Below are 9,497 nucleotides of genomic sequence, written 5' to 3'. Positions count from 1 at the left end.
TTGACCACTTCCCAGGGGTGGGTCTGAACACCACCAGGTGATGGTTAGCCCACTCCCCCTTCCTGTCCCATAAAAGCCGGGTGGGGGGGGGGGGGCGGACAACGACTTCCTGTTTCTCATGCTCTGCATCTCCCTCTGCATTCCCTGCTCCCTGCATACCAGCATCGCCATCTGTTCCTGGTTTCTCTTTGTTTCACCATGTGGCCATTGCCATCACCATCAGAATCGGGTTGTATTTATACATTTTGTACTTGCTTTCCCTTCCCTATATCCTTTGTAACTTCCCTACCTCAGATACCTCTTTTAAGTCATTGTTAAACTTTTCCTTTTTAACTTCCAAATCGAGTGAGATTCATTCATTTGGGTGTGCTTACTTCTCTCTCTCTCCATTTAATCCCTTTATTTTGGGAAAGAAGGAGAAGAGGGAAGGGCACTTTATAAAATTGTTATTGGTTCAATCAAATTTATCTGAGTCTCTGGAAATTTAAATTAAAAACAAGACAATTTATTTGATATCTCAACATGGGGCTAGGTAGAAAAGCATTATTTTAGACCAGATTTGGAAGTTTAAAAATTGATGTTTTAAGAGTTTTAATAATCTGAGCATTTGGATGGCTGTTTTGGTCATGGATTTTGAAGTTTATAAGTTACCATGTTTTCTGGATAGTGATTGATATGATTTGGGAATATTCTAAGAACTTGCGTATGTGGGTGTATGCATGTTTTCTGAACTCTGTTGGAAATGTGTGTTTAGGAATGCAACATTTAACTACTCTGAGAATATGTGCTGGGACATAGAAGCTCTAGATACTGTTGGGGGAAAATGGTACTAGCTAGCAGTTTTTGCACCGTTTTTAAATATGATTCAAGGAGGTTTCATTGCATTCTTATGCAAATCGCGCTTGGCCAAGGCCATTAGCACCTTTTTGAAACAGATACACATGGGGAAGGGTGGCCTGCCCTGTCTTTGCTGCTCTTGTGGCTGCAGTTGCGGGGGCTGGGCTGGTCTGATGGGCCGGCCAGTCCCTGCCCCAAGCACAACTCCGCCCCAGGTTCTGCCCCCGGCTCCACCCTGAACTCTGTCCCCGGTCCTGCCCAGAGCCCAACCCCCACAGACAAGCAGCCCTGTGATGACACGCCGCATGAAAACACTAACCCCGAGCCCTTTCCCAGACACAGACCAAAGGCAAGGAAGCTCTTTGGGAACCAGCACTCCCCCGCAACATGTACCAGTTGGAAATGGATCTGATATAATGAGGTTAGAGTTATCAGTTCTATGCCCAGGAAGGAAATCAGACAGACAAGGCAGGAATATGCTAGGCCAAATGGACAGTCCCTTTTAGCCTGGCTTTTGAGCTTTTGAGGAGCAGAAACTGTGGACTTAGATCAGAGGGAGGCTAAGCATTTGGGGTCTTTGTCAAGGGATGGGGGTGTAGATAAAGAGCTGGGGAGGCAGGATGGCACACACACACTTTGGGCCAGACTCCTCACAGCTGTGAGATACAGATATCCCTCCAAGGATGACATGATCTTCCATCCCCTTAAGTGGACTAATATGGAACAGAGTATCATGTACCTGAGACAAATGGCTGCACAGGAGATGATCTATGAATGTGGCCAAATGCCTCTGGACCCTGATGATGTCCACATGAATCTAGCCCTCTTAAAGAAACTGCCCCATTATGCCCCTTCCACATACACACACACTGAGAGTGCTGCTGTTGGGCAGAGACCCCAACAGTCTTTCAGCTGTCAGGGAATTTGTTAGTGACCTGAGGCAGTATGAAGACAGTGTCTCCAGAAAGTTTCTGATCTCGGCTGTGGAAACCCTTACCCAGGAGATGAGTGAGCTGAAAGCCTCTGTCTCTGAACTGCAGAAGGCAGAGGATGATTACTCCTCACCTTCTGAATGGGTACAGGTCTCAGCAGCTAGGAACACACAGCACTGTACTCCCCCTACTCCCCGTAGGAGACCAGTCCAAAGCAGGACAGGGGACACCTAGGGGCTCACTTTGGAGAACACTGTGTGAACATGGGGAAAACATGGACAAATGACATGGCCAGCCCACCTCAACTCTATGGGCCAAACTGAGGGAACTGCAGGGGTCAAACACAGGGAATAACTCCTCCAGCAGAGGGGTTGCTCCAGTGTCCCGCAGGCAATCCTGTCGCCCAAGATGTGGCCAGGCCAGTAAGTCACGTCTGTGTGCTTCCTGTGGTCACAGTGCCCAGCATTAGAGGTGCCCTGTCTCCAGCCAGGTGGAGAATGGGGACAACAGAGTATATTGGGATGTGTTTGTGAAATGGTCTGGCATTTCTGAAGCCAAGAAGTATTGAAATTTGGTAGACACTGGTGCCCAATGCACTCTGATACCATCCAGGCCATAGGGGGGACAGAAACCACTACCTTCTCAGGAGTTACAAGGGGATCGCAGGAATTGACTATGTTGCAGGCTGAGATAAGCCTCACCAGGAATGCATGGGAGAAGTACACCATAGTAACTGGCCCTGATGCACCTTGCATCCTGGGGATCGACTTTCTGCAGGAAGGATATTTTAAAGACCCAAAAGGGAACAAGTGGGCATTTGGCATAGCAGCTGTAGAGACTGACAATAAAGAGCAGCTGTCTATCATGCTTGGCTTGTCAGATGACTCTTCTGTGGTTGGTACCCACAAGGTGGAGGATGTCAAGTTACCTATTGCTTCTCGTGTAGTTCATCACAGGAAATACTACACCAACAGAGGCTGCCTGCTGCCCATACAGCAGCTGATTCGTCGCCTGGAGCAGCAGCTTGTCATCAACAAGAGCCACTCACCCTTCAACAGCCTGACATGGCCAGTGTGGATGGAGAATGGGGAATGGAGACTGACTGTGGACTTCAGAAGCCTGAATAAAGTGACTCCTCCAATCAGCGCAGCTGTGCCTGATATGTTGGAACTCCAATATGAACTGGTGTTGAAGGAGGCCAAGTGGTACACAACAATTGACATTGCTAATGCCTTTTACTCCATCCCCATTGCAGAGGAATGTAGGCTGCAGTTTTCCTTCACCTGGAGAGGAATCCTGTACCACTGGAACAGACTACCTCAAGGGTCAAAGCACAGCATGACCCAGACTGCACTGGAGAAGGGAGGAGTTCCTGAACACCTGCAATTCATCGATGACATCATTGTATGGGGTGAGACAGCAGAGGAGGTCTTCAAGAAGGATGAGAAGATCATTAATATCCTGTTGGATGCTGGTTTTGCCATTAAGAGAAGCAAAGTGAAAGGGTCTGCCACAGAAATTCAGTTCCTGGGAGTTCGATGGCATGACGGCCGAAGCCACATCCCTATGGATGTGGTGAATAAAGTAGCCACTATGGTGGAACCCACTAACAAGAAGGAGACGCAGTCCTTCCTGGGGTTTGTGGGCTTTTGGAAAATGCACATTCCCGGGAACAGCCAAATTGTGAAACCCCTCTTTGACATCACAAGAAAGAGAAATAGGTTTGAGTGGGGGCCTGAGCAGCAGGTGATCAAACGAGAGGTGATCCATACCATGGCCTTGGGACCAGTTCGAACTGGCCCAGAGACTAAGAACATTCTCTACACGGCAGCCAGTGAGAATGGTCCCTGCTGGAGCTTGTGGCAGAAAGCTCCTGATGAAACACGAGGCTGCCCACTCGGGTTCTGGAGCAAGGCATACAGAGGTTCAGAGGCCAATTATACCCTCACAGAGATTGAAATCCTAGTTGCCTGTGAGGGAGTTAGAGCTGCTTCTGAGGTAATTGGTATGAAGTCACCACTCTTTTTAGCTCCAAGGCTTCCCGCCCTGACTTGGATGTTTAAAGGGAAGGGTTCAACTCCGCACCATGCCACAGATGCCACTTGGAGTAAGTGGGTGGCTAGATGTGATGGTTTGGGTGTTCCCCACCTCCCCACACTTTAGAAATCACTGAGACTAGGCTCAGCCAGCTCTGGAAATATGAATGAAGCTTATATTTACAGCTAGCACAATATACAAGCAGATATTTACAGTATATACAGTTATATACAGAAATATGCAAGGTAAAAAGGTAATACAGAACCACAAGTCCCCTCCCAGAAACCTGAGTCCCCAGGAGGGTCACTCAACCACCCCTTCACCTTCCTCCTACCCCTCTCAACCTTACCCCAGTCCCAAGAAAGAAAAGAGGTTCGGCCAGAGGTTAAGAAGCAAAGTGGGTTAGCCCAAAATGAAAGGTGAGGTTAGAGAGATACCATTCAGCTGGCAGCCCCAGTGAGAGTGAATGCCGAGTGTGTGTTATCTAATGTTTTTGTTTCTTGTTCCAATATATCTCAGCAAGACTGTGAGCAAAGTAGACATCACCATTGTTTTCTTTCCACAGCCTGTAATCTAGTTCTTCTCACCAAAACATTCTAGTCTGTTTCAAACTAGCACACTCTAGTAACTCAGAGGGCTAGGATGGGGACCTTTCAGTGCCCTGGCATTGTGGAGGTCATAACCAACTGGCCAGAGGACACTGATTTTGGAAAGCCAGCAGAAGAGAAGGCAGTGGCCCGTGCTGAGGAAGCTCCCCCATACAGTGACATTCTTGATGAGTAAAAGGCCTATGCTCTGTTCACAGATGGATCCTGCCATCTTGTAGGTAGCAAGCAGAGATGGAAGGCTGCTGTCTGGAACCCTACACACAGAGCTGCAGAGTCAAAAGACAGAGAAGATGAATCCAGTCAATATACTGAGGTAAAAGCCATCCAGCTGGACATTGCAGAACAAGAACAGTGGCCAGTGCTCTACATCTACACTGACTCACGGATGGTAGCAAATGCCTTATGGGGGTGGCTGAAGGAATGGAAGCAAAATGACTGGCAGAGAGAGGAGAAGCCTATTTGAGCTGCTGACCTTATTGCTGTCTACAACTACCTGAGGGGTGGTTGTGGCCAGGGGGAGGTTGCTCTCTTCTATCAGGTGGCCAGCACCAGAATGAGAGGACACAGCCTCAAGCTGTGCCAGGGGAAATTTAGGCTCGAGGTGAGGAGAAAGTTCTTCACTGAGAGAGTCATTGGCTACTGGAATGGGCTGCCCGGGGAGGTGGTGGAGTCGCTGTCCCTTTGGCTGTTCAAGGCAAGATTGGACGTGGCATTTAGTGCCATGGTCTAGCCTTGAGAATTGTATTAAAGAGTTGGACTTGATGATCTATGAGGTCTCTTCCAACATTGTTGATACTGTGATACTGTGATACCTCTGGCAAGACATTTCTGCATGCCTGGACAAGCTACCAGTTAAAATTAGACACATCAGTGCTCACATTCCCAAGAACAGAGCCACTGAAGAGCAACAGCACAATCACCAAGCTGACTTGGTTACCCACATCTCCCAGATAGACCTGGACTGGAAACACAGAGGTGAACTGTTCTTAGCTTGGTGGGCACATGACTCTTCTGGCCATCAAGGAAGAGATGCCACATACCAATGGGCCCAAGACAGGTCCATGGACATATCCATGAATGCCATAGCTCAGGTTATCCATGAATGTGACATCTGTGCTGTCATAAAGCAAGCTAAGCATGTGAAGCCTTTATGATATGGAGGACGATGGTCAAAATACAAGTATGGGGAGGTCTAGTAGATCGATTACATCACACTGCCTCTGTCTTGCAGTGGCAAACAGTATGTGTTAACCCTGGTGGAGGGAAGCATGGCGTGGCTGGAAACCTACCCAGTACCTCAAGCTACTGTCTGTAACACCATTCTGGGTCTGCAGAGTCACATCCTGTAGAGACACAGTACCCCAGAGAGAATAAAGTCAGACAAAGGGACCCATTTCAAGAACAACCTCATAAGCAACTGGGCAAAAGAGCATGGGATAGAATGGGTTTACCACATCCCATACTACCCACAAGCTGCAGGAAAGATTGAGCATCACAATGGCCTGCTGAAAACCACCCTGAAATCTATGGGAGGTGGAACTTTCAAAAACTGGGTGAGACACCTAGCAGAAGCCACCTGGCTGGTGAACAGCAGGGGATCAGTCAACAGAGCTGGTCCTGCTCAGTCTACCCTACTACCCGTAGTTGAGGGAGATGGAGTTCCTGTAGTCTGTGAAAGGAATCTACTGGGGATAACTGTGTGGGTTGCTCCTGCTTCTGGGGGCAAACCTATTAAAGGGGTGGTAAAGCCCAGATGGTGGTGGTGAGTGGTGCTACATCCAGTTGGCAGCCAGTCGCTAGTGGTGTTCCCCAAGGATCAGTGCTGGGCCCAGTCCTGTTCAATATCTTTATTGATGATCTGGATGAGGGGATTGAGTCCAGCATCAGTAAGTTTGCAGATGACACCAAGCTAGGAGCAGGTGTGGATCTGTTGGAAGGTAGGAGAGCCCTGCAGAGGGACCTGGACAGGCTGGATGGGTGGGCAGAGGCCAATGGGATGGGATTTAACAAGGCCAAGTGCAGGGTTCTGCACTTTGGCCACAACAGCCCCAAACAGCACTACAGGCTGGGGACTGAATGGCTGGAGAGCAGCCAGGAGGAAAGGGACCTGGGGGTACTGGTAGATAGTAGGCTGAAGATGAGGCAGCAGTGTGGCCAGGTGTCCAAGAGAGCCAATGGCATCGTGGCCTGCATCAGGAACAGTGTGGCCAGTAGGACAAGGGAGGTTATTCTTCCCCTGTACTCAACACTGGTCAGACCACACCTTGAGTCATGTGTCCAGTTCTGGGCCCCTCAATTCAAGAAAGATGTTGAGGTGCTGGAGCATGTCCAGAGAAGGGCAACAAGGCTGTTGAGGGGCCTGGAACACAAACCCTATGAGGAGAGGCAGAGGGATCTGGGTCTGTTTAGCCTGGAGGAGGCTCAGGGGTGATCTTATTACTGTCTACAACTACCTGAAGGGACATTGTAGCCAGGTGGGTGGTGGGCTCTTCTCCCAGGCAACCAGCAATAGAACAAGAGGACACAGTCTCAAGTTGTGCCAGGGTAGGTATAGGCTAGATGTTAGGAGGAAGTTCTTGCCAGAGAGAGTGATTTGTCATTGGAATGGGCTGCCCAGAGAGGTGGTGGAGGCACCGTCCCTGGAGGTCTTCATGAAAAGCCTGGATGAGGCACTTAGTGCCATGGTCTAGTTGATTGGATAGGGCTGGGGGATAGGTTGGACTGGATGATCTTGGAGGTCTCTTCCAACCTGGTTGATTCTATGATTCTATGATTCTATGATTCTATGATTCTATGATTCTATGATTCTATGATCTGCAGAGGGTCCTGGTTACACATACTGGGTAATGCTTGAAACAGGTATTATTGAGAGTGTCAGAGAAACCTCACTTTATCTGAAAAGATCTATATCTCAGAGTTGGTTCCATGTAATCTTGTATTATAGTTGTGTAATATTTGTATCATAGTTGTATAATAATTGTATTATAGTTTATAAGTGCTTATAAGTTTTTTTTTTTCTAGTTGCAGCCTCACCACAACACATCCAACAGAATCCACACGAGCAGCTATCCAGAGAAGTTCTACAGCATCACAACACAACAAGGCATCCAACATAATGTACACCACACAAGCAGTGATCCAGAGGAGTTCTACATTGTCACAACAAGGCGTCCAACAGAACCCTGCACGAGATTCTGCATTGATGCCCTGCATAGAAAGACTGTTCCTGATTTCCCACGAGAGTATGTATACAACCATCTCACCTACACCTGTTTTTCCCTGATGCCCTACAGCCAAAAGACTGTTCCTGATGTTTTCTTCCCAGAGGGAAAAGACTTTTTTCTGAGTTCCCACAAGAACTGTTCCTGTTTTGTGGAAGAATTTCTCACCAGTCGAGGACATAAAGTCATAAACATGGGTAACTGGCGCTGAGAACGTCCTTGGTTCCCAGCGAGGCTAGGAAATCGAGATGTAAACAACTGAGCACCCCACACACAGCTGCAGTGGGCAGAGACTAGATAACCAAGGGGGCTGGAGTGGGTGGTCTGGAAGGCTGACCCTTAGAATGTTGTGATAAGTTAACCTATGCACACCTTACATGTAACTCTGGACCCTCTGACTGTAACCAATCTTAAGCTGAGCACGCCTCTTGCTAGAATGCATATAAGTCACTGTATCATGGAAATAAAGGGGATTTGACCATCTAACCATATTGGTGAACAAAGAGTCATCTTCCCATAGCGCTCCACCGAACGTGATTCCCAACATCTGGCGCTCGAACAGAGGAGTCAGGACACAAGCCGGCCGCAGGTGAGACTGCGTTGGGGGCCGGAGGGTTGGCCCGAAGACAGAGGGGTCTGATCAACTTGTGGGACGTTCTCCGTATCGGAGAGAGTAAGCGTCATTCGGTGCCGCTGGGCCGGGTGGCGCTGCCCCGAGGTGGCAGTAGTCTGGACGTTCATTTCCGGAGTGAACAGCCCGTGTGTAAGGCAGGTAAGGCCCACAGTGGATTTGCTGGGGCACTGCGTTTGCTGGCGTATTTATCTCGTGAGAGAAGTTCGCCGGACACTGAGCTCTGAGAGCTGCTGGCCCGGGCGTATGCGCAGGGTCATGCGAGTAAAAAGCCTCCCGTGATTTTAAGATCGAAGTGCAGCAGGAGGTCGGAGAGACGCGCTTGGGACTGAGTTGTCGCGGCTGCCCGTAGCGACTCACTGACACACCCATGATGGCGACTGCCCGCAGCGACCCGCCGGCAGCCAGTTACAATCGCTTCTCAGCTTGGAAAAGTTTTCGGCCCTGCCGCGCGGAGGGCGGCTGCCTGCCGCGGTGTGTACTGTGTCGAATCTGCCGCTGTAGCCCGCGCGTCCCCACGGATGGCTGCATGCGATACAGGACACCGACTTTTAGTTTTCAGCCGGTAAAAGACGTTACTGAAGGTACAGAGGAACGGACGGTAAAGAGAGAATGGACCGACGGCAGACGCGACCGCACCGGACGGCTCGGGACCCTCCCTTTCCCGCGGCTTGGCGGAACAGTCTTCAGATCCACCCCCTTCACCGCCGCACGCCCGCCCATCTCCAACGGACCTCGTCCCAAAGCCGAGGGGTCTCCCGCGAGTCTTCAACAGCTGGGGGACTGAGGGGGATGCTGAGGGGTCGGTGGGGTGGGAAGAGTTTGTGGGTTTCCTTGGGTCGTTTCGGAGTTTAGTCAATTTGCGTTTGTATAGCTACAGGGAGATTAGCTGTTCCATAGCTCACAGCTTCACCTCTGCCTTTTTTCTCTGTCTTGAAGAGTCTGAGAGGACAGACGGCAGTTTGGAAGTTTTCAGGGTAGATTTCATGTTGTGTACCAAGGATTGGTAGTGGGATGGGAGAAGGATGAAAACACCAAGTGGTGGCTGACCTGAAACAGCTGGGGGTTGGGCGAGATGGAGGGCCAAGGACAAGAGCGGCGCTGCGGCTGCTGGCCTCCTCCCCCTCCTCCTCCCCCCCCTCTAGCCACCTGTGGAGGGCCCGCGGGGCCCCGTTTCCCCCCCCGCCCGTTGTTTCTTTTACGGATTTTTTTTTCCTTGCTAGGAGGCAGC

The 9,497-nt window shown here is 49.8% G+C and overlaps 1 long non-coding RNA gene across 1 annotated transcript; it reads left to right on the top strand.

Annotated features, from left to right (window-relative positions):
* Positions 1-4,663: 4,663 nt before the first annotated feature.
* Positions 4,664-8,121, top strand: LOC135173475 (uncharacterized). Its single transcript, XR_010301346.1, has 2 exons — positions 4,664-4,727; positions 7,436-8,121. It is a non-coding gene; the product is annotated as an uncharacterized LOC135173475 (long non-coding RNA).
* The last annotated feature ends 1,376 nt before the right edge of the window (positions 8,122-9,497 follow it).

The sequence above is a fragment of the Pogoniulus pusillus genome, chromosome Z (genome assembly GCF_015220805.1).
Source record: "Pogoniulus pusillus isolate bPogPus1 chromosome Z, bPogPus1.pri, whole genome shotgun sequence".
Lineage (NCBI taxonomy): Eukaryota > Metazoa > Chordata > Aves > Piciformes > Lybiidae > Pogoniulus > Pogoniulus pusillus.
Note: the sequence above shows the minus strand (reverse complement) of the source record. Positions and strands in the feature narration are given on the sequence as shown.